This window comes from Lagenorhynchus albirostris, chromosome 14 (assembly GCF_949774975.1).
Source record: "Lagenorhynchus albirostris chromosome 14, mLagAlb1.1, whole genome shotgun sequence".
Classification (NCBI taxonomy): Eukaryota; Metazoa; Chordata; class Mammalia; order Artiodactyla; family Delphinidae; genus Lagenorhynchus; species Lagenorhynchus albirostris.
The window spans coordinates 14,386,623-14,413,819 of NC_083108.1; positions in this window are offsets into that span (position 1 = coordinate 14,386,623).

Consider the following 27,197-nt stretch of genomic DNA (forward strand, 5'->3'; position numbering starts at 1 on the left):
AAGTCACTAAATTTTGTTGTAGTTAATGTCAGAATGACCTGGCCTACTCTTTCTGATATGTCTGCTGAATTTTAGCTTTCAAATTGCTGAAGTATCAGGCCAATTTGATTCCTACTGCTTTGTAAGTCATCTTTTCTTCTCACCATCTCGGTTTGAAAGATTTTTCTCTTCTTTTAAGTTCTGAAATTTCACGTGTGTGTGAGAGAGAGTGTGGTTGTGTCTAGGTCTGGATTTTATTTTATTTTTTTTAATTTATCTTGTTTGATGAGTCAGTTCTGCATATCTGAAGACATGCTTTTCTTCAGCCCTGGAATATATGTTGCAATTATTTCATTGAATGTTCTATCCCTCACTGTTCTTTCCTTCTGAAAGTCTTATAGATAACCTCTATGTCTATATTTTGGGGGATATGTTTTGGAAAGATACCTTGACAGGATATTTTATGTCATCAAGCTTTTATGTTTTGGTTTTTCTAACTAGGAATTGAGACTTTTCAATGATTTCATTAAACGTTTTCAATTTTCCCAAAAGCTAATAGTTTCATTTTATAAATATGTATCGATGTGTGTACATATATATATATATATATATGTGTGTGTGCATGTGTGTGTTTATGTACAAACATACATAAGTCTGTGTGTAGTTTCTTGACTCTCACTGAAGTTATTAATTAAAGTAAATGTTTTCATCCATTTCATATCTTATTTCTATTTCCTTAGCTTTTTTTCTCTTTCCTAGTAACATCTTTTCCTCAGTATTTACATTATTTCTTTAATGTTTACAAGTAAATACAGCATATTTCTCTTTTCTTGGGATTATTACTGGGTCTTTACTTTCAGACTCATTTGGCTATCAGTTTGAGATTTCCTCAGTTGTTGTCAACACTTCACCTTTTCCCATTAGTTCCATATTTCCTATAAATTTCTCACTATTTTATCAGCCTCTGACACTTGCCTGATTGTTTAGAGTTCTTTTTAGTATTTATTTTCTAATTTCAATGGACTCTCAGGGGAGGACATAAAAAACTGTATATATAATCAATAGATTGAATTAGATATATGTTCCCTTTCTAACTTAAAAAATAAGTCCTATTCCATCCAAAGATAGAATTTTTTCATATAAATTTATTTCCCTCATCTCAAAACTTTAATTATCTGACATATTTCAGGAAATAATGTGATAACTTGATTCCTCCCCAGTAGCTCTCTAGTTGTCTGTTACCCATTGGTTTGTGACACTTTATCAAGAGATTAAATGCTGATGCAAAGCAGGGTCTTTTATGTGGTCAATAATCCACTAATTGACTAAATATAATTGAGGGCCTACTATGTGCCAGCCACTGTGCTACCCTCTCCTCTTTCGACTGATTGGCATGTCTGTTCTTGCCCTGGGAGCACACTTCCTCATTTCAATTTTATCATTGCAAGTTCCTTTTATTATTGTTTCAAACAGCCACATGACTACTTCCCTTTTTTTTAAAATTCAGATAATATGTGACTCTTTCCTTAATAAATAATCATTTAAATTCTTATATTTTATTCTTATATATTAGCCTAATCTAAGTGATTTATTTGAAGCTTTTTGCATCATAGCTAAGATTTAGTCTTTAAGGCTTCTAAGTTCTGACTTGTAGATTTTTATCTTTGGCTACAGATGTGGGAAAACGTGACTGGGATTTCTTTTTCTTGCTTGCTTTTTTCTTTTTTCTTTTTCTTTTTTTTGTTTCTTTTTTTGTTTCTTTTTTTGTTTTTTTTGGTGTTTGGGATTGATATAACTTCATTGATTTTAATTATGTATGTTATTTTCTCCCTACTCCATCTGGCAGAACTGAACTGTAAAATTGAAACCAGAAGGTTGCAGATCTCAGTTAGTTCATGAAACTTAATTGTCAGCGTTAGCTTTGTGACCAACCATTGTTATATGTGTTTTGTTACGGAGCCTCAAGAAGCCTTCAGAAACTTTGCCACAGCCCTTAGTCACAGTCAATCAATTATTCTGCTTTGCAGGTGCTTGATTTTCCAGCAGACAGCAATTGCACACTGGGTTTGAAAGGTGGGCAGACACACTCATGAATATTTAGAAGTTTATTTTTCTTTACTGTCGCAGACACATCTGTTAGACGGGAGTTTTGTAACATGTCTCTTCTCAGAGATTGCTAAGATTCAATTTTAACTGTGTCTTTTAAAAATATTTTGTCACACATGGCTTATGGAGAAATCATTAGCAAGTATAAGCATCCCCTTTGTTTTACACCGTGGACATATTATAATAATATTCTATCCAGTTAATTACCTGAGACACTAAAAATTGTATTTTAAATGTATAATAACGTTGGTTTGGTGTTTTGCTAAATCCTGGAGATATTTTCTTCTTTAAAAGTACTATTTTAGGTAGCATTCAGTGATAAATAAATTTTGGCAGAAAGGAGGTAATCAAACTATATGCTTCACATAAGGACGCTTATGTGGTCTCGGATGATGAACTGGCCAAAGAGAGCCTGTATTAGGTTGTGCTGAGCCAGTCTAGGTGCTCCTCCCCAAGTCTGGAATGGATACCCAGCCACTTTAGTCGGTTACTGTTGGATACTTGAGGAAAGGAAGCCATGGGAAGTAGGTGTTGGAGCAGCCCTGTTTGAGGAATGAGTAAGGCAGGGGAGGAAAAGCTGGGTTGCAAAGTGTGAGGTGACTATAGAATGAGAGGAGACTGAGGGAGACGAGGATCTGAATGGCCCATTTCATAATAGGCGCAGGCCTCTGATGGTTCACCTGAATTCCCTCCCGTGTTCCCGCAGATAATGCTGTGGTCTTATAATTGTCCCTCACTTCAGCCAGCTGGAATCATTTCTCTTCCTTTTGACCAATTGCTTCCTGTGACACCTCTCTAGACAAAATATTTATCCCCAAATGAACAACAACCCTAGTCTTAGACACTCCTCATTTGTTACTTCAGTTTTGGATCAAGCAAGTTCATATATGAGTGATGGTTCGGTGAATTTTTTTTCATACATACCAAATACCATTCTTACGGTGATGTTTTGCAATGGTTATTTTTATAGCACACATATTTACCTTTAATTAAAAACTTAGATTAAATCATCCCAGAAATATCATACTGGCTGAGATGCAGCTGCTCGCTTACCAGTATGTGCAGCATTGAAAAGCCATCTGATGAAAGAAATTAATATTTATTGAACCCTTACTATCTTGGGGGCAGTATCCTATGTGCTTTATTTATGTTGTCTTATTTCATTTTCACGGCAGTCCTGTCAGGCAGGTATTATTAATAGAGGATGAATTTCAAGCCCAGAGAGGTTAAATAATTCGCCTAAAGTCATATAGCTAAAATATGTGAAGCAAGTTCTGTTTGACATTATGCTCTTTTCAGTATATCTTGCAGTTAATCATTCAATAATATTTGCTGAACATTTACTATGTGCCAAGAAGAGTGTTGCTATGTGGGACTGGATATGGAGGGCGCAGTAAATTATAAGTCATGTTAAGATTTTGATTCAAATGTTGTCAATCTCTTATATATGGGGGAGAGAATATATTTTTGGAGTTTTTCTCTCATTTTTTCAGAATGGTTAAAGTCTAAATAACATGGGAATGTCTAATGGTAATTCTAAACATGAGAAATCAAGGATGTATAAGAGTAATACCCAGATGTCACTTTAAGATCATGAAGCAATCTTAAAAATTGCAGTTTAATAAATTCAGCTCAGCACCCAGATTTTGTGGCTTTTCTGATATCCCTGTGACTAGGCAGCAAAGACTAGGCTGCCTGGCAAACTGGATTAATTAATAATTGCAAAGGATTCTGGAGCTTTATATTTTAATCAATAACAAGTTGACTTATTTTTTTTTACCAAATAGATACAAATAAGGGGAACATGAAGGCTCACACAGTTTTTAAAGTATAGTTTTAACATGAAGAATGTGGAATTACTACTTTCTTCTTAAACGGCAGCTTTCTGAATTAACTCTGTATTTTAGATGGCCACTACTTTCTCCGATGGACAGTTCGTTGGTTAGATATATTCATAGATGCAGAAGTATTTTTCCTTTCCTGTAATGCCCCTTAGCTGACCTGATTATATCTATAATTGTACCTAATTGAAATGGCCCCCATTGCCTTGGGTTATTATTTCCCAAATAAGCATCACACGTGCATACAATGACACATGCGCATGTGCACACATACACCTGCTATGACCTTTGCCTGTGACTCCATTTCTCTCCACCTTCTAATCATAGAAATCTGAAATTCCACCCTGAGAACTTCCTTACAGAGTCAGGTGAGTATGTTTTATGTAATTCTCCTATATAGAACTCACTCTCATTCAAAACACTAATTTTACACAACAAACTACAATTCTTGAGTTTTGTGATATTGTGACAAAAGCATTATTTTTACTTCAGCTGATGTCAGTAAAAACCAAAACATCCAGAACATTACAACATGTGATTCGGTATGAAAATTAACATTAAGAGTAGACCAAAAAATGTGACCAAGCACAAAGTACTGTGGTCTGTGTTCAAACAGGCAGGGTTATAAAATCGGTTTTAAATTCACCCTGGGGAATAGTTACCCCTTTCATCTGAAGGTCAAATAGGCCCTCAGTGATTAAAATAGAGATCAATAGTGATCCTTTTTACCCATGTAATATATAAGTAATTAACACTACACTTCAGTTTAACACTAACGACGCCTGAAATTCAGGTCATGGAAACAACATTCAATGCTGAAGGATCAAAGTTTGATTTTGAGTTTAATTACATTTGTGTCTGGTAGCCCAAGCATTGGTAATTGATATGAAAGCCAAGTTCATCACAAAGGCAGCAACCAGAGAACTCTTAAACTATACAGTCTTGGCTTTATTTAGCAATGCAGTTTCTGTCATTACATTAGAGAGATGAAAGAACTCCATTTCCTTTGCCAGCTCTTGGCCTTACCACCAACTCTGACTGTACACTCAGAGAGTTCATTTGGTTCCCTCGGGGCTACCCTTGTACTCAGGAGGTCACAGAACTCATTATGCATGCCAGAAGAGGAGATATTACCATATCCTCAGCTGCAGTGAAACTTCCACGTTGCTTGTCCTTTTGGCTACTGGGCCAGGGTAGGAGTCCCATCTCCCCTCACTTCATTAGCCTCATCAACTCCATTACTTCTTCTGAAAATAGGCTTTGCCACATAATAACCATGTTATCAGATGGTAGGACTGTAAGGTGATCATATATATTTCATTTACTGCAATATAATATATTTATGCAAATGACATACTTTACTAATACGTTTCACAGTCATCAAAAACTAAGAATGCAATTCATGTAGTCATTTTTTTTTCTCTAGTGATCAAAATGATTTCACATATGCTTCTGCACTTATATTTACCAGAGCTTTATGAGAAAGTGGAACTTAGTTATGAAAAACTAATGGATTTACATTCCAGTACAATCTGGTAATTTACAGGTTGAAGCTCTCTCCTATAACACTTATTCCTATGTTATAGTCTGTCAATTAAACAGCAGTTTCTTATTTCCGTCTCTCTTGAATATGACTATTCTAAGAATAATTGGAGGAATCAAATATGAAAAATAAATGACTGCCTTTGAAATTCTATACTTCTATGACATATTTAGGAATTGAAAGGGAAATGGAGAGCACATGGTTAACTAGAATTTGAAAAGCTGTTGTTTTTAAATGAAATGTGTATTGATCGGTTTGTGTACTGCCATGCAAAGAAGCAAGGAATTAAGATAGCAGTAATGGTCTCCTATTGAACCACTTCACATTTCCATGTGTTACAAATTTCTTAAGTAAATCAACATGTTTTCGCTGCTCTGTGACAGCCATAAATCTTGGATAATCATCCTGTGAATGGGGCAGTGCATTAGCTCTGTAACTTCAATTAGCTACAGTACCATCAAGCCCTGAGAAATCTACTGTAACACAGCTTAAACCATTAGATTAAAAATGGCCATAAATACTAAGTGTTGTAAATGAAGCCAACTTCAGGATATATCATTTGAACTTCAAAGCTTCACTTAAATTAAAATATTTAACATTGAAATGGCCAGAAAAATACCATAACTATTGTACCATATTGAACATTTATTCTTTTTTTTTTAAACAGGGAGAGGGAAATGGATACATGTATATATAAACATATATGGATCACAAGTTACATTTCTTATTTTTTTAATATCTGAAACATTTATATTAACATATTTCCATACAAATAACCCAAAGAAAGTTTAGTATTAGTTGTTTTTTTGTTTGTTTGCTTGTTTTTTTATACTGCAGGTTCTTATTAGTCATCAGTTTTATACACATCAGTGTATACATGTCAATCCCAATCGCCCAGTTCAGCAAACCACCATCCCCACCCCACCGTGGTTTTCCCCCCTTGGTATCCATACGTTTGTTCTCTACATCTGTGTCTCAACTTCTGCCCTGCCCTTTTGTGTGTGTCTGTGTGTTTTGCTCTAACACAAGAACAGAAGACCATTTGTTCCAGAATGTAGAGAACAGGGCAATATGTCAGACTAGATAACCTGACATTTCTTTTGAAAAAAAATAAAATAAGACTTAAAATGGTAGATAAGATATCACAATCTTCTTTCTTAATACCATTGCGGAGTTCAAAACAATATAAGGCCAATACCTGAGAGTCAAAAACATAAAGGGCATCTGAAACTCAGGGTTATAAGCACGAGTTTACCGTGGTTGCCCTAGAGAGCAGATAGGTATTGCCATTTTAGAAAACTGAGGAAGGTAGGCTTAATGCCCATGCAAAAATAAGGTCTCTGTTCCATGCAAGGTGGTTCGTTGTACTTGATATTCTCAGACATAAAATCAGGATGGGTCCATGAAAAATGTGCCTACCCAAGGGAGAGATGACACTGTTTGATGATATTATCTTTCATGTCCGGTGACTTAAGCAAGAGCATTTGCAATTAGTTTGTTGAAAGTACTGCATGAAAGAAGCACCCTTAGCATAACAAGGGCAGATGTATTGTAAAATGCAAGGAGAATAAGGAGGGTATAAAGTCATGGTAGCAGAGAAAAATTAATTATCTCAGGAGGGAAGTATGTTTGCTCATATGTGATTTAAGTGCAAAAGGAAGCTTAAAAACCCATAAACATAGCCACCACTGGGAGAGACAGGAAAAAAAAAAAGAGAGAGAGAAAGGAAGAGAGAGAGAGAGAAAAAGAACTCAATGATCAACTCTTCAATACTTTAGACCAGGGCAACCTCCAAGTCCACCTGCTACCCCGTGGAAAAGTGAGGCTCATTAGAGCAGGCCACTGTTGAAATCCAGTCGATGTCTGAAGTTGCATATGTGCAAAATATGATATGGTGATCCCATGTTTAATTTAGAAACATTAAGAAATGGAAAAGGTGAAGTGGTGAGAAAGGCAGAGTATGCTTTACGCTCCAAATGCAAGGGAAATACTAGGAATTCAGATATGAGGCTAGTAGGTGAAATTAGACAATCTTTATTTCATTGCATTATGAAGACTATATAAATACCTGTGAATATGTTTTAAAACTATTATGCTGTGTTTAGTCATAAGGCATTATATGTTCTTCTTTCTTCTGAAAGTAGGAGATTAATGTTAAATAACAAACACTCACTAAAGTTTAACAATAACCTAATAATAGAAAAATAAGAAACTATAGAAGTTTTAGTAATTGGGCTTAAATTTGAGAATCAATCTAATAAATGTTCATACTAGCAGTTCCAACAGAGTTGAGGTGCTACAAAGACTGGCTCTATGAAAATATTCACTGAGGCAGTTGATCAAAACTCTTTTAATCCATCTTCAGTAAGCCCATTTAAGAGACTTTAAAAATAAATATTTTAATTTTATTATTCCTACAAAAAATGGAGGCATTTATGTTTTCTTCAGATGCATTTACTTTTTTTTAACACCTTTATTGGAGTATAATTTCTTTACAATGGTGTGTTAGTTTCTGCTTTATAACAAAGTGAATCAGTTATACATATACATATGTTCCCATATCTCTTCCCCCTTGTGTCTCCCTGCCTCCCACCCTCCCTATCCCACCCCTCTAGGTGGTCACAAAGCACCGAGCTGATCTCCCCATGCTATGCAGCTGCTTCCCACTAGCTATCTATATTACTTTTGGTAGTGTATATATGTCCATGCCACTCTCTCACTTTGTCACAGCTTACCTTTCCCCCTCCCCATATCCTCAAGTCCATTCTGTACTAGGTCTGTGTCTTTATTCCCATCTTGCCCTAGGTTCTTCATGACCATTTTTTTTTTCTCTTAGATTCCATATATATGTGTTAGCATACAGTATTTGTTTTTCTCTTTTGGACTTATTTCACTCTGTATGACAGACTCTGGGACAATCCACCTCACTACAAATAACTCAATTTCGTTTCTTTTTATGACTGAGTAATATTCCATTATATATATGTGCCACATCTTCTTTATCCATTCATCTGTTGGTGGACACTTAGGTCACTTCCAAATGCTGGCTGTTGTAAATAGAGCTGCAACGAACATTTTGGTACATGTCTCTTTTTGAATTATGGTTTTCTCAGAATATATGCCCAGTAGTGGGATTTCTGGGTTGTATGGTAGTTCTATTTTTAGCTTTTTAAGGTACCTCCATACTGTTATCCATAGTGGCTGTATCAATTTACATTCCCACCAACAGTGCAAGATGGTTCCCTTTTCTCCGCACCCTCTCCAACATTTATTGTCTGTAGATTTTTTTTTTTTTTTTTTTTTTTTTTTTTGCTGTACACTGGCCTCTCACTGTTGTGGCCTCTCCCGTTGCGGTACACAGGCTCCGGACACACAGGCTCAGCGGCCATGGCTCACGGGCCTAGCCGCTCCACGGCATGTGGGATCTTCCTGGACCGGGGCACGAACCCGTGTATCCTGCATCAGCAGGTGGACTCTCAACCACTGCGCCACCAGGGAAGCCCTGTTTGTAGATTTTTTGATGATGGCCATTCTGATGGGTGTGAGATGATATCTCATTGTAGTTTTGATTTGCATTTCTCTAATGATTAATGATGTTGAGCATTCTTTCATGTGTTTGCTGGCAATCTGTATATCTTCTTTGGAGAAATGTCTGTTTGGGTCTTCTGCCCATTTTTGGATTGGGTTGTTTGTTTTTTTGATATTGAGCTGCATGAGCTGCTTGTAAATTTTGGAGATTAATCCTCTGGCAGTTGCTTCATTTGCAAATATTTTCTCCCATTCTGAGGGTTGTCTTTTCATCTTGTTTATGGTTTCCTTTGCTGTGGAAAAGCTTTTAAGTTTCATTAGGTCTCATTTGTTTATTTTTCTTTTTATTTCCATTTCTCTAGGAGGAGGGTCAAAAAGGATCTTGCTGTGATTTATGTCATAGAGTGTTCTGCCTATGCTTTCCTCTAAGAGTTTGATAGTGTCTGGCCTTACATTTAGGTCTGTAATCCATTTTGAATTTATTTTTGTGAAAGGTGTTAGGGAGTGTTCTAATTTCATATTTTTACATGTAACTGTCCAGTTTTCCCAGCACCACTTATTGAAGAGGCTGTCTTTTCTCCACTGTATATTCTTGACTCCTTTATCAAAGATAAGGGACCATATGTGCGTGGTTTTATCTCTGGCCTTTCTATCCTGTTCCATTGAGCTGTATTTCTGGTTTTGTGCCAATACCATACTGTCTTGATTACAGTAGCTTTGTAGTATAGTCTGAAGTCAGGGAGCCTGATTCCTCCAGCTCCATTTTTCTTTCTCAAGATTGCTTTGGCTATTCGGGGTCTTTTGTGTTTCCATATAAATTGTGAAATTTTTTGTTCTAGTTCTGTGAAAAAATGCCAGTGGTAGTTTGATAAGGATTGCATTGAATCTGTAGATTGCTTTCGGTAGTACAGTAATTTTCACAATGTTGATTCTTCCAATCCAAGAACATGGTATATCTCTCCATCTATTTGTATCATCTTTAATTTCTTTCATAAGTGTCTTATAATTTTCTGCGTACAGGTCTTTTGTCTCCTTAGGTAGGTTTATTCCTAGATATTTTATTCTTTTTGTTGCAATGGTAAAATGGAGTGTTTTCTTAATTTCACTTTCAGTTTTTTCATCATTAGTGTGCAGGAGTGCTAGAGACTTCTGTGCATTAATTTTGTATCCTGATACTTTACCAAATTCATTGATTAGCTCTAGTAGTTTTCTGGTACCATCTTGAGGATTCTCTATGTATAGTGTCATGTCATCTGCAAACAGCGACAGCTTTACTTCTTCTTTTCTGATTTGGATTCCTTTTATTTCTTTTTCTTCTCTGATTGCTGTGACCAAAACTTCCAAAACTATGTTGAATAAGAGTGGTGAGAGTGGGCAACCTTGTCTTGGTCCTGATCTTAGTGGAAATGCTTTCAGTTTTTCACCATTGAGGACTATGTTGGCTGTGGGTTTGTCATATATGACCTTTATTATGTTGAGGAAAGTTCCCTCTGTGCCTACTTTCTGGAGGGTTTTCATTATAAATGGGTGTTAAATTTTGTTGAAAGCTTTCTCTGCATCTATTGAGATGATCATATGGTTTTTCTCCTTCAATTTGTTAATATGGTGTATCACATTAATTGATTTACATATATTGAAGAATCCTTGCATTCCTGGGATAAATTCCACGTGATCATGGTGTATGATCCGTTTAATGTGCTGTTGGATTCTGTTTGCTAGTATTTTGTTGAGGATGTTTGCATCTATGTTCATCAGAGATATTGGCCTGTAGTTTTCTTTCTTTGTGACATCTCTGTCTGGTTTTGGTATCAGGGTGATGATGGCCTCATAGAATGAATTTGGGAGTGTTCCTCCCTCTACTATATTTTAGAAGAGTTTGAGAAGGATAGGTGTTAGCTCTTCTCTAAATATTTGACAGAATTCGCCTGTGCAGCCATCTGGTTCTGGGCTTTTGTTTGTTGGAAGATTGTTAATCACAGTTTCAACTTCAGTGCTTGTGATTTGTCTGTTCATATTTTCCATTTCTTCCTGGTTCAGTCTCAGAAGGTGGTGCATTTCTAAGAATTTGTCCATTTCTTCCAAGTTGTCCATTTTATTGGCATACAGTTGCGTGTAGTGATCTCTCATGATCCTTTGTATTTCTGCAGTGTCAGTTGTTACTTCTCCTTTTTCATTTCTAATTCTATTGATTTGAGTCTTCTCCATTCTTTTCTTGATGTGTCTGGCTAATGGTTTATCAATTTTCTTTATTTCTCAAAGAACCAGCTTTTAGTTTTTTTGATCTCTGCTATTGTTTCCTTCATTTCTTTTTTGTTTATTTCTGATCTGATCTTTATGATTTCTTTCCTTCTGGTAACTTTGGGGTTTTTTTGTTCTTCTTTCTCTAATAGCTTTTGGTGTAAGGTTAGGTTGTTTATTTGAGATGTTTCTTGTTTCTTGAGGTAGGATTGTATTGCTATAGACTTCCTTTTAGAACTGCTTTTGCTGCATCCCATAGGTTTTGGGTCATCGTGTTTTCATTGTCATTTGTTTCTGTCATTTGACTTCCTCTTTAATTTTCAAGTGATCTCTTGGTTATTAAGTAGTGTATTGTTTAGCCTCCATCTGTTTGTATTTTTTACAGATTTTTTCCTGTAATTGATATCTACCCTCATAGTGTTGTGGTCAGAAAAGATACTTGATACGTTTTCAGTTTCCTTAAATTTACCAAGGCTTGATTTGTGACCCAAGATATGATGTATCCTGGAGAATGTTCCATGAGCAATTGAGAAGAATGTGTATTCTTTTGTTTTTGGATGGAATGTCCTATAAATATCAATTAAGTCCATCTTGTTTAATGTATCATTTAAAATTTGTGTTTCCTTATTTATTTTTATTTTGGATGATCTGTTCTTTGGTGAAAGTGAGGTGTTAAAGTCCCCTACTATTATTGTGTTACTGTCGATTTCCCCTTTTATGGCTGTTAGTATTTGCCTTATGTATTGAGGAGCTCCTTTGTTGGGTGCATAAATATTTATAGTTGTTGTATCTTCTTGGATCAATCCCTTGATCATTATGTAGTGTCCTTTGTCTCTTATAATAGTCTTTGTTTTAAAGTCTATTTTTTCTGATATGAGATTGCTATTCCAGCTTTCTTCTGATTTCCATTTGCATGGAATATCTTTTTCCACCCCTCACTTTCAGTCTGTATGTGTCCCTAGGTCTGAAGTGGGTCTCTTGTAGACAGCATATATATGGGTCTTGTTTTTGTATCCATTCAGCCAGTCTATGTCTTTTGGTGGAGCATTTAATCCATTTACATTTAATCCATTTACATTTAATTTTCAATGTGTATGTTCCTATTTCCATTTTCTTAATTGTTTTGGGTTTGTTATGTAGGTCTGTTCCTTCTCTTGTGTTTCCTGCCTAAATAAGTTCCTTTAGCATTTGTTGTAAAGCTGGTTTTGTGGTGATAAATTCTCTTAGCTTTTGCTTGTCTGTTAAGTTTTTAATTTCTCCATTAAGTCTGAATGAGATCCTTTCTGGGTAGAGTAATCTTGGTTGTAGTTTTTTCTCCTTCATCACTTTAAATATGTCCTGCCACTCTCTTCTGGCATGCAGTGTTTCTGCTGAAAGATCAGCTGTTAACCTTATGGGGATTCCCTTATGTGTTTTTTGTTGTTTTTCCCTTGCTGCTTTTAATGTTTGTTCTTTGTATTTAATTTTTGATAGTTTGATTAATATGTGTCTTGGTGTGTTTCTCCTTGGATTTATCCTGTATGGGACTCTCTGTGCTTCCTGGACTTGAATAACTATTTCCTTTCCCATATTAGGGAAGTTTTCAACTATAATCTCTTCAAATATTTTCTCAGTCCCTTTCTTTTTCTCTTCTTCTTCTGGGACCCCTATAATTCGAATGTTGGTGCGTTTAATGTTGTCCCAGAGGTATCTGAGACTGGCCTCAATTCTTTTCATTCTTTTTTTTTATTCTGCTCTGCAGTAGTTATTTCCACTATTTTATCTTCCAGGTCACTTGTCCATTCTTCTGCCTCAGTTATTCTGCTATTGATCCCATCTAGAGAATTTTTAATTTCATTTATTGTATTGTTCATCACTGTTTGCTTGCTCTTTAGTTCTTCTAGGTCCTTGTTAAGCGTTTCTTGTATTTTCTCCAGTCTATTTCCAAGATTTTGGATCATCTTTACTATCATTCTGAATTCTTTTTCAGGTCGACTGCCTATTTCCTCTTCATTTGTTAGGTCTGGTGGGTGTTTGCCTTGCTCGTTCATCTGCTGTGTGTTTCTCTGTCTTCTCATTTTGCTTATCTTACTGTGTTTGGGGTCTCCATTTTGCAGCCTGCAGGTTTGTAGTTCCCGTTGTTTTTTGGTGTCTGTCCCCAGTGGCTAAGGTTTGTTCAGTGGGTTGTGTAGGCTTCCTGGTGGAGGGTACTAGTGCCTGTGTTCTGATGGATGAGGCTGGATCTTGTCTTTCTGGTGGGCAGTTCCACATCTGGTGGTGTGTTTTGGGGTGTCTCTGGCCTTATTATGATTTTAGGCAGCCTCTGTGCTAATGGATGGGGTTGTGTTCCTGTCTTGCCTGTTGTTTGGCATAGAGTGTCCAGCACTGTAGCTTGCTGGTCCTTGAGTGGAGCTTATTCTTGGCGTTGATGGAGATCTCTGGGAGATTTTTGCCATTTGATATTACGTGGAGCTGGGAGGTCTCTTGTGGACCAGTGTCCTGAACTTGCCTCTCCCACCTGAGTGGGACAACCCTGACGCCTGGCTGGAGCACCAAGAGCCTGTCCTCTACATGGCTCAGAATAAAAGGGAGGAAAAAAAGAAAGAAGAAGATAAAATAAAGTAAAATAAAATAAACTAAAGTTATTAAAATAAGAAATAAAAAATAATTATTAAGAAAAAAAATTTTAAGTAAAAAAAAAAAGGACAGATAGAACCCTAGGACAAATGGTAAAAGCAAAGCTATACAGACAAAATCACACATAGAAGCATACACATACACACTCACAAAAAGAGAAAAAGGGAAAAAACTATATATATCGTTGCTCCCAAAGTCCACCTCCTTAATTTGGGATGAATCGTTGTCTATTCAGTTATGCCACAGATGCAGCATACATCAAGTTGATTGTGGAGGTTTAATCCTGTGACTTCCTGCCCCATTTTCAGTACTCTCTTGAAGTAGTCCCAGCCTCTCCACAATTCCTTACAGGCAGATGGACTCAATTTTTCCTTTATGCTTCTGTGCAAATCTGTTATATGCCTCTGTGACAGCTCTTCTTATGTTGTGCTATAATGGGGTGGTTGTTCTTGTATTTATATGACTTGATTCCCAACTAGACTTTGAATTTTTTTTATGGTAGGATGTCCATCTAATTAATCTTCAGCCTCCTTGAATTTACAAAGTAAATGATGATTTTTGAATACTGATGAATCCGTCAATAAATAATAGTAGTTTTAGGACTTCGTTTTGAAATTGGTGTAAAATATGTCACCTTTTTAGTGACTTTTATTACTTAGTTTTGGGTGTCAATCCCCGGTCTTGCTGGGTTGCTACTTCCTGACATATTCTTATATCCATTCAAGTTTCAAAGTTCTAAATAGAAGTTTCCAGTTGGCAGAACTTGGGTCACGTGCCTAGTATAGGTGCCGAAGTGCAGGGAGAGAAACTTCCTGGTTACTTTTGACTTTAAAGGAGACACACTCAGCAAAGATTCACATCATAGGGGATTTCTTGCACAGAGGAAGGTGTTTGAGTTGCCAGCCAGCCAAATTACTATGTTACTGTAGTATATTACCGTTGTTTTCTTAATCATGTTTCTCTATAAACCGTTCAAGGACCAGAGTTTCTTAATATGCACGTGATCTGCTTTTTGCTAAGATCAGGCTTTTGGTTCATATGAACCCCATTTTAGTAGTAATTATGAAAATAATAATGCAAGATTTATTGAGCACTTACAATGTTAATATATTAGCATACTTAGAATGTACTGGATTCCAGTCTAAGAACAGTTTATTTATTAATGAATTTAATCCCCACCATATAACCATGAGCAACTATTCCTCTGAAGCAAAACCTCAAACATTATTTTTTATTTTTAATCTTATTTTTACATTATTTCAGACATTCAGAAAGATATACAGGATAATTTAAAAAACATTCATGTGCCCACCACCCAACTGAAACAGTATTACCAATAGAGTCACAGCTCCCTTACGAATGCTGCTCTAACTCTGTTCATTTCTTTCACATCTGATATCCACCAACCTGAACTTGATGTTTATGAAGACGATGCATCTCTTTAGATCTCTACACATATGTATATATCCTTAAGGATATGTGTGGTTGGTATTCACAATTTAATATTATGGACATTGTATACTTTATGTATTCTACTGCAATTAACTTTTTGCTCAATATTTTGTATGTGCTATTTATATTTATCACATATATGTGATATTTATGCACTTTGATGCTTGTAACTATCATTTACTTTTAACAGTTGTATAGTATTCTATTGGATGTATAAACCGCAATTATTGAGTAGTGTTTTAACAGTTGTATTCTATTGGATGTATAAACCGCAATTATTGAGTAGTGTTCCATAGTATGACCACACTACAGTTTGCTTATCCATTCACCAGTTGAAGGATATTTTGGTTGTTTCCAGTTTTTGGTGAATTAAGGAAAGCCAATATAAAATCCATATTTTTTTGTGTGAACATATGTTTTCATTTCTCTTGAGAATAGGAATAGAATAACTGGGTCATATGGTAAGTGTATGCTTATTTCTATAAGAGACTGCCAAAATGTTTTCTAAAGTAGCTGTACCATTTTGCATTGCCATATTAACATATACATTTTTGAAATTTGAAATCAATTTATCTAAACTGTGGATGAGGTATGGATCTAACTTTACTTCATTTTCCAGATGGTTGTCCAGTTGTCCCATCACTTTTTATTGATATACATCTGTTCTCTACCAATTTGAAATGCCATCTTTATCATATTCTAAAGTCGTATATATATTTGCATCTATTTTTTGACTTCTTATTCTACTCCACTAATATCTCAATATGATGGATGAAAAATGATTCATGTTCCAGTAGCACACTTTTCAAATTATTGAGACTTTATATTTTAAAACAAAGAAGGGCTAGTTCTCTATTATTGAGCTTCCTTAATTTTTTGCTTATTTACTTTTCTATATCAATTTTAGAACCGCTGTATCAAGGTAGACTTTTTTTTGTTGTTGTTTCTTGAGGGAAGTTTTCATCTGTGTGTTTTTTACTCTCTCTATCTAGGAATAGTATCTTCCTTTATATTTCTTCAACTCTTCATATATGTGTGTGACCTATATTAATGGCCAGAACCTTCCCTGATCTGGCTCTTCCTTACTTTTTGACTTATTCACCCTTCTGTTTCTGGGATGCTCCAGGCTGTTCCAGTTACTTTTCATCATTTAATAATTTGCTCAAATGACATCTCACCACAGTATTTTTCCATCACCATCTTATTTAAGTAGCACCGTCTCATCTCCAGTCACTCACTTTCAGATAATTCTGTTTTATTTTCTGTATAATGGTTATCACTGTTGGAATCATGGTTATTCACTTTTTTACCTCTCTAATTTCTAATTCCTCTAATCAGTTTAAGCCACTATGAGGGCAGGAGTGTGGTCTTCTGGTTTCCTGCAGCAACACATATTAGATGAATGAACGGATGGCCTTTTTTCAGCTCGAACAACTGTCTTTACACTCTTACTACTGCTACAAACCAGTTGGGGGGATTTTCTACTTGAAATTATTTGACTGCCTGAGAAAATCAGTGAAGTAATAACTTGTGACTTTTCCAACTGAGCACCAAAATCAGCGGTCAGTAGAGTGAGATCCCCTCTGCTTCTCAGCTTCCTCTCTTCTCTCTCTCAATCTCGTCTTTGGCTGTGCTAATATGACTGACAGGACCACCGTCTGTGACTCCTTGAGGCAACAAAGTGAAAAGACTGAAGCAGAGTATATACTCAGAAACAGCTGAACAGAAGGCATAATTTGCTATCTGTAATCCAGCTCTTTACAGTTAGAAGTAACTCTAATCAGAAAATGATCTGGAACGGTGATTTCCATTCCTGGCTGATGATAATGAGTCACCTACAAAGTTTTTTACAAATATAGCCATTTGAACCTCCCCCCAGCCCGACTGATTTAGAACCTCCAAAGCTCATTAAAACAAGCAACCAGCATCCACCAGCATAACTCTTGTGGGAATCATAAGATTCCACGTTGGGGAACCACAGCTGAGCTGGAACGGGGCAATTGACCAAAGCAGAAGCTGTGTGTGATCAGTGTGAACTGATGCAGTGACCATGGATAATGCCTGGTATATTTTAAATTTTTATGGAGCTGTTAAATTGATGGTTAAACAATAAGCTAAAAATCTAACTTTGTTTAATACTCTGCATTGCTGAAAAAGGTCTCTGGAGTCTGTACAGTACCCACAGACAAGAATAAGCCCTTATTCTACAACATCGTAAAATGGATTCTATTCTAGTTACCTGGCCTGCCTGCTCTGAGACCAGCTTATTTTACTGTTTAATTCAATGTCTAAAAATGTGTTGCTAGTTAGAAATGCAGATTTCTGAGCTTCACTATAATGATGTTGAGTCAGCATGTCTGAATAGGTACCCCAAGAACCTGAATTTTTATAACATTTTAAAAATGATCTCTTTTGCACACTTAAATTTGAGAACCAGGCAAGCATAGATGGGGACTTCTTTTGGAATTTGACCAATTGGGTTAACATGGGTCTAGCAGTGTGATTTGGGGCACGTTTCCTAACTTTTTTCAACCTCCATTTCCTCTTCTATAAAACGGAAGACCAATAGTATCTACCTTAAAGAATTGTTAGGGCGATTAAATGAGGTCATCAATGTGAAATATTCAGCATAGTGCCGAAAAAGAAAAATTGCTCAGTGAATATTAAATCTTATTTTTATTAACCACTTGCCTTACTGGTTTATCCCTACTTGAAAATTGCAACATATCCCATAGCAATATCTCAAGCACTGGTTTTCAAAATATGGTCCCTGGACTAGCAACATCGACATCACCTGAGAACTTGTTGTAAATAAAAAATTTGAATATCACCCAGACATACTGGATTAGAAACTCTGGGGGTGAAACCCAGAAATTCGTGCTCAACAAGCCCCCCAGTGACTCGGATGCATGCTAACACTTGGCAGTCACCCGCTGAGGGGGATTGATTAATAAAAGGATTAACTGAAAATGACTGAAACTGTACTATGAAATGAACAAAATACAGTTTATTAAGCGGTTAATTTTTTTAAACGCACAGTCTTCCTCACAGACAGACAGACAGACATCGCCCCTGCTCCCCCATCACACACACATTCAGTCCACACTATAAATAATGCAGGTCGTGTTTCTCTAACTAGTATTTGATTCGTCTCAGACCCATGTTTGCTTTGGTTTTGTTTGACTTTTCCTTTATCAATACCCTGCTTCTGTATTGTCTGCTGTTGCTGTTCTGTATGCCACACTCTTCTCTACTTTGACAGTAATGTCCCCTGGAATAACTACTTTTCTGTATCAGATTACAGTGTAGAAAGAGACCGAGGGTAAACATTGAAGATAGATAGACATGATATGTTGATATTGGGCAAATTACTTAAAACCCTCAGAATTTTAGGTTCTCCATCAGTTAAAAAGGGAGAATAATACCCACCTTGAAATTTTCTTGTGAAGATTAAATGTAATGTATGTAAATTATCTAGCGCAGTGCCTGGCACATACTGTCAAATAAATATTAGCTACTATTCTAATTGCATAGAAGTTTCAAGATTAGTCTCAGCTGTGGCTCATGTTAATATTTTGTATATAGAGCATCTACCAAAAATGCCTAGTGTTTGTTCTATGTCTGTTTCTATTTGCACAGAAATTCAGGGTGGCGTGGTACTCTTGTCCAATAAATACTCAGCAGAACTGTCTATAGACCTCCTAGTTACTATCAAATTCTACCTGATTGTAGTAGCTTGAGGTTTAAGGTTTAGGAGATTCATATTCACCATGTACAGTCAAGCAGGAACAAATTACAATCACTTATAAGCTATTTTGGAGTCATTACATCTTAATCATGTTATCAAATATAAATTGAGTGCCACTCTCAATGTATTTATGAGGCTAAATTTGCCCAATCTGACACCATTCTACCACTAGTTAGAATAGAAAGTGACACTCAGTAGAGCTTTTTCTTTATGCCTATAGCAAAATCTTCATAGCAGCTGCTTCTTGCCTAGGCAACCAGAAGATCAATTGCAAAGCATTTATTAGAATATACTTAAGGTCTTGATCATTTAAGTTGAGCAGACTGCAGTTCTGAGGACAGATTCCAGATGTATACTTTGATGAAAGCTCTATCACTATCATTATAATCTTGATCCCATGGTTCCATTTCTCTTGCTCTCAGAGATAATTAGTTCAACTTCTTCATTTGTAAAATGACCAGGTAAAATTTGACCAGGTAAAATGTGACCAGGTCAATTTTGTTAACTATTGAATGAGTACTTGAAAATAATATGTGCTTTCTATCATATTTTACATATGTCAAAATTGACATTTAGATTGAATTTATAATTGTGTCATTCAGATCTTCTGTAGTCTAACTTATTTTTTGGTCTGCTTATTTTATCAGATATAAAAAAGAGATTGTTAAAATATCTCTTTCCATAAGTGGAAGCTACCTTTTGGATTGCGTACAAATTTAGAATTGTTAAAACGTATTAGTGGGTTGACATATCATCATGAAATGTCTCTCTTTGTATGTCTCTTTGTATGTCTCTCTGTAGTAATGCTTTATGCCTTGACATCTATCTTGTATGATACCGTATAGTTATATAAGCTTTCTTTTGAGGAAGGTTGGCCTGAATTGTCTTTTTTAATCCTTCTGCAATCAACTTTTCTTTGTCCTCTTATTAAAGACGTATATCTTGTAAACAGAATATGGTTGGGTTTTGTTTTCAGAATTTTTACTGTGCCGTGCCTAGGGGTGGCTTTCATCGTATTAATCCGGCTTGGGAATTCGTAGAGCTTTATTATTATTGTTAGTAACATTATTAATATACATTTAAAAACTACAATTTGAAGTGTAAAATACATAGAGGAAAATGCACATATTGTCAATGTGCAACACAGCGAATTTTCACAAACTGAATACATCTTTGTACCTAGATCAAGTACCCTGATCAGGAAAAAGATTATTGCCCAAACCACAAGACTCCCTCATGCTCTCCTCCAGTTTCTATTCTCCCAAAGTAATCATCATCTTCATTTCTAATAGAATATATTATTTCTGGTATTTTATGTTATTCCATATATAGAGCTTCTTAGCTCTGTGATTTCTTACTTTTATTGGTGTCAAAAATTTCCCAATCATTATCTCTTCTAATATGGCCTTTGCTCCATTCTCGTTTCTTCTTTCTCCTTGACTCTAATTACAACACATTTTTTTACCTTTTTACTGTGTTCTTTTTTATATATATAAATTTATTTATGTATTTATTTTTGGCTGCGTTGGGTCTTCATTGCTGCACATGGGCTATCTCTAGTTGTGGTGAGTATGGGCTACTCTTCGTTGTGGTATGCGGGCTTCTCATTGCGGTGGCTTCTCTTGTTGTGGAGCATGGGCCCTAGGTGCGAGGGCTTCAGTAGTTGTGGCATGCGGGCTTAGTAGTTGTGGCACATGGGCTTAGTTGCTCCGTGGCATGTGAGATATTCCCAGACCAGGGCTCGAGCTCATATCCCCTGCATTGGCAGGTGGATTCTTAACCACTGGGCCACCAGGGAAGTCCCTTTACTGTGTTCTGTATATCTCATCATTTTTTTCTCTGTGTGTTTCATTCATGCCTTCTATTGAGTTATCTTTCAGTTCACTAATTCTCTCTTCTGGTTTGTCTAATCTGTCAAACCCATCTATTAATTCTTCCTTTAGGTTATTGTAATTTTTAGTTGTAGAATTTCATTTGATTCTTTTTTATTGTTTCCGGTTCTCTGATAAAATTTTTCATCATATTATATGTACAGGAGTTCCCCTTATCCAGGGTGGGTGGGGAGGAGATACGTTCCAAGACCCCTAGTGTATGCCTGAAACCATGGATAGTGCTTAACCCTATATATACTATTTTTTTCCTGTACATATATACCTATGATAAAGTTTAATTTATAAATTAGGCACAGTAAGAGATTAACAACAATAATAGTAAAATGAAACAGTTATAAGAATATACTGCAGTAAAAGTTATCTGAATGTGGTCCCTCTGTCTCTCTCTCAGAATGTCTTATTGTATGTATTTATTGCCTTTTCCATCTTAACTGAGCACTTATCACATACTGTGGCCATAACTTTTGCAGTTTGAAGTGCCAGAACAAAACTACTACACATTTCTTTTTCCTCCTTCACAATTTCACAGGTAGAAGATTCAGTTTTACCACTGGTCTTAGCAACCTCAGCATATGATTTTTTTCTCTTTCCTTATTAAGTTGAGAACTCTCACCTTTTCACTTCTCTTTGGCATATCCAGATAGCCAGCACCACTCCTCTGGCACTTTGGAGCCATTACTAAGTAAAATAAGGTTTACTTGATCACAGTACCAAGACAATCTGATAACTAAGATGGCTACCAGGTCACTAATGGGTGACTGGACAAAGGGATGATGCAAGTCCTGGGCAGGACAGAACTGGACAGCTTGAGATTTCATCATGCTACTCAGAATGGCTTGAAATTGAACACTTAACGAACTGTTTATTTCTGTAATTTTTCATTTCATATTTTCAGACCAGGGTTGACCACGGGTAACTGAAACTGTGAAAATTGGAACCTTGGATGAGGGGGGGACTGCTGTGTTTTAGCATATTAATAATAGTTACTTAAAATTTTATGTTGGATAACTTGACTATCTTTTGTGCGTTTGTTTCTACTGTTTGGGCTTTTTTTCCTTCTCTTCTTTTTGTGTTCAGTCTGTTGTTTTGTCTCATGGAATGCAATGGAGATTTTTACTGAGTGTTCCATACAACTTAAGAAAACATTTAGAGATAATAATGTTGTATTTGTCTAGAAGGCACTTAGTTTTGCTTTTGGTATGCATTTAAGCTAAGGACAGATTCCCTTAGTCCCATCAAGAATTGATCTGAGTTCAAGGTGGATTTCAGTCTCTGAGAGCTGATTCATTGGTTTACATGTACTCTAGGATATAGTCTTCCATCAGTTCCGATTGAGGGTCTGGGGTGTTTACCAGAGTCCCTTCTTTGTGGGCCATATACTCAAACTTTTGCTTGTTCCCAGTCACATAGTGTTGCCTGAAGCTCTGCTCAGCTTCTCAACCTCTAGTACCTCTTGAAAAATCAACAAATTCCTCAAAAAGAAGAGTGGCGATGAATGTTGGGCTCATCTCTTTGGGTACTTTCTTTCCTTCTGGCATTGTGATCCCTTAAGCCCCTTTTTAGCTCGCTGATGCTTTCAGATGATTAAAAAAAGAAAATCCAGCCTTTCTAGTTGTTCTCAGAAGGAGAGTCAGTCGTCAAAAAGCCACTCTGCAATTACAGGAAGCAGAAATCCCAAGGACCCATTTTGAGAATTTATTTTATAAGCCTGTAGTCTTCTTTACATGGACTTTTAGCACAATCAGTACAATTAAACTCTTTGAAATTAGACATTTTTCCCCCACTAGAAGCCCCCATTATATATTTTGGATGTCTGCATCTATTAAAAAGTGAAAAAAAAGTCCTTATAAAAGTTAGGTTAGTGAGTGACCTAAATATTTATTTATCTAAAACATCTTTGATAACAATGAAGAACAAAATGACCTATCTATAGAACTGAGTCTCTGATGGCAAAAACTTTGTAGAGTCAAGTCCTTCCACAGCCACTCTTTGGCTGATTTAACTCAGTGACCCATAAAATAAGAATAAAATCTTTTAATTACATGAAATAAATATATAGCAGGAAATTGGGTATTTTCTTTTTAAAATCCATGTCAAAATTGTATTCCATAAAAGTAATTGCTCCCATTTAATACCCAAGATGGAGATTCATACTTGGGGAGATAGAAATTGCTTATACTTCCTTCTATCATTAAAAAATAGTGCATCTTATACCTATCTTACAAGATGTGTCTTATAAAAGGCCCAAGAAAATACTTTCATGATGTTTTCAAATCATTTTCTTTGGGACCCTCAGAGAGATTGACAGCCTGGTAAGAGGAAAAAATGTAGCATTCTTTATTTGAAACTAAATAGAGCACCTTAGAATCTCTGAAATTGTCAGGAGGCTTTGTGAAAAGACATTCTTATGCAGACAACTGCAAGTCCATCTGTTGTTGTAATTTGTCTCTCTAATAATTCCCAGAAGTTCCACTTAGTTTGAATATTGGAATAAACAGAAATGAATCAGGTCATTTTCTTTTAATATTAATCCAAAAATTCAGTGTGGTATATTAACCATCACCTACATCCCTTAAAGGTTGTTTGATTTCATTAACCTTCACAATATTCCAATTAAATACAAGTATATTCATTTTTTCATTTGTGCTTGATTTCTTTAGATAATGAATTTTCAGTGATTTTAGATAATGAATGCCATTGTAATTTGTAGAATGTATTTTTCTTTTAAAACAATGTCACATTTTAAAATAATACAGCAGTACAAAATATTTGTTCCTCATCGTAGGAATGGAACCATCTGATTTTCATTATGTGTTTTATAATTTGGAAGAAAATCTTCAATACATCTTAACAATTTGAAAAGGCCACTTAGCTGTGCTTCATCAGTACATCTTGTAATTTGGAAAATGCTATGTATATATCCAAAGTCCCCTATACATAGATGACATAATGCTGTTCTTAGTTTTGGGTGTTATTATTAAGTTACATATATTGTTATTTTTTTCTATAAACATTATTCTATAGAAATTTCTGCGGCACTTCATCAGCAGTGCTTATGAATTTAACGCATTAAATACCTTTTCCTATCTGAAGTATGAGCAAACATCTGTAATCAAGTTCTTTGGGGCAGAAGTCAGCCCCTGGTCTGCTCTTATAATTTTAGGAACACTGACAGTAAGCCACAACAGATCCACCTTTGATTAGATCTTCACACCACCGTTCGACTAGAATAATTATTTTCCTGCTACTTCCAGGTGTGAAGACCTAATCCAAATGCCAGATGCTGAGAGGAAAACCTCTCATCAAGTGAAAATGAAGGGGAGTAGAAGGTCCTCATTTCTTTTACGACTTCCTTCTCCTTTGCTTACCCCTTCTACCACTCCGCCCCACCCAACCCCACTCTTATGCCACTGCCAAATTCTCTGTGGAAGAAGATATACAGGCAAGGGTAGCTGATCAGATTGTATAGCCAATGAGAACAAAGTAAAAAAACATGAGTGTGAGGTTTCAAATCTGGATTATTAGAAAAGAAAACTCAACTTTTGAACTCATCGTTAGCATTTTTCATTGCACCACCATCATTCAAGCACTGAAACTTAAAATGTTATGAGAGGGAGGAGTTAAATTAAGGAAGAGATATATAAAAAATTGCAAGTTGTAAAAGCACCGAAAGGTAAAAAGAAGCTGAGACCAGGGAGACTAGTATACTAGAAGAGTCGGGTTCTAGTCTTTCAGAGTATTGACCAAAACTGACTTTGTGTGTGCTGGTGTATTGCTTTATTTAGTTAAATGAAAAGGTGTACTTTCAGTAAATTACCATATTGACCATATAGACATGTGATGTGATATCTTAGAATACACTGATATGGTCTAAACTGCAGGAGACACTATTAATGACACTACACTTTGGGAGTAGGAAGGAGGGGAGGGTTCCGAACAGCTTGTACCAGAGGCATCGGGCAGAGGCAGAGTGATAATAACTCTTAATGTGTTGATATTGAAACAGAGGAAGTTCAGTTAGAAAGGAATTAAGTTAACGATGTGTTGACTGAGGGAAATATTCGCATTAATTGGGTGGCGTTCTGAATGAGCTGACTCTGTAATAGAGCTGTTTGTCCAAGGAGGTCTTCAGCTTAGATTACACATGTAAATGTGTTTGGTCTAATTTTCCTCACAGTTCCTTTCAGTATGGCCATGGCAGAAAATACGATAGGTGGATATTTGAGGAGTCTACATAAATTTTATCATATTTTTAAAAGCCTGATCAAGTGTGAAGGAAAAGAAAATAATGCCAATGTGTATAATAGTCACTCTGTAATTCAGACAAACATTCCAAGAGGGTGATATGCTGAAAGTCAAATGAATGGTCAGTGTTGGCTAACAGATTTCTTTTTATAGTTTAAGCACATATATTTAGGAAACTATCATATTTAGGCATGGTAGTACAATTTTAACACCTTTATTGAGGTGTATTTTAGATACCATAAAATTCACCTGTGTTTAATGCATGTTTTCACTAAATTTAGAGTTGTGCAATGAGCACAATAAATTTTAGATCATTTTCATCATCCAAAATAATATAATAGGTTTATTTATTATAAAAACTGATTGACTGCATTTTATATGTATTTATTTTAAAAGTAGAATATATTGATCTATAAATATATGTTAAATAAGCAATTTACAAAATATCCTACTTTAAATTTCTAATAAATATAATGTAGCTGGTTAACATAGATCTATGAGGTGACCAGTTTGTTATCACACAACTTCCAAGGATCTTTGCCTGTTAGCGACTAATAACAGTGCTAATAAATTAAATTTAGGAAAACTTTTAACTAGATTTGTAGAAGTTGAGAGTTAAATTTTTCTCTAACCTGGAAATATACTAGACTAGTCTCAGAGATCATAATGTAATATAGAAGCAAAGATATTAAGATATATACATAAAGATAATTCACAACAACAATTAATACATGTGGCATATAGTTAATATTATCAATAATTATTGATTAGTTAAGGGTAATGCATGACACAGCATTGCACATAAGGGACCACTCACTTCAAACCATGTGAGAAAGGGAAAACTTATTGCAAGAAGATACTTTGTTATGAGTTGGGCATTTAGAGGCTGGGAAGAGCTAAATAAATGAAGTAGGGAGACTAAAAGAGCATGATAAGCAGAATTCAATAATATAAGTCAAACCATAACAACAGGAAGCTCGGTATTCCCAGAAGAAAGACTAGTTTAATTGGTTGGGAGGTAGAGTGTAAAAGGAGTGGTGAGACATAAAGCTGGAAAGGTAGTTTACTTCTGGGCAACAATGGACCTTAAGACTCTGGTAACAAGTTTGGACTTTAGCCTATTGGGGATGGGAAGCACAGTTTTGAGCAGAAGCCTATGAGTTAAGGGTGATTTAAACATTAATTTGATGACACGTTCTTGGATTGATCTTGGATTGACACATTCTTGGATTTTCTTTTCATCAAAAGAAAAAAGTTTGTAAAGGCAAAATTCCACTAATGAGAATGTCGTGGCAGTCTGAGGGATACAGGCTTAATTAAGGTGACTGCTGTAAAATAGAAAGGATTCAAGAGAGAGACATAAGAAATGAGAACCAACAAGCTTTGGTGACTGAATAGATCCGGATGGGAAGGTTGAAAAGAAAAGTAGAACAAGCTAAAGCAGAAGACAATAAAACGCCAGGTGTGGGCACAGAATGTGCCAGGTTTTGTGACTGTTTTGTTGGGGGAGGGTGTGTGTGCTCTCCCTTTCATGAGATGCCCCTTCTTCCCTTTGTCTTGTGTGCATGTATTCCCTGAAGGCCCTGGAGTTGGCATAGCCAGCTCTGAGTTTTCAAGTTTGGGTGATTAGAAAAAGCTCCTAGTAATTTTGAACCAGCTGAAGGGAGGGCATAAGAAAGACTCATGTTGTGTTTTCAAATGCTGAAGAAAAATCTTTAAAAACCCCTTTACTTCTCATCACGTATGCTCTTGGGTCAGTCCCATTCTTCAATTATCTAGGTCAACAGAAATAGGTGAGTCTGTTTCATTTTGATTTCAAGTCAGTTTCACTTTTGTATTTCAATGTACAAGCTCAAAAAATAGCAGCTTATTGATTTTGGGTCAAATAATCCATACAGCATATCATATTTTGTACCACTGCACATAGCACCTCTTGTCTACAGCTTTCAGGGGTCCTCGTGAGTGACTCTCTGCTCAAGCACATGACTCAGGCTACACTCCTAAATGCA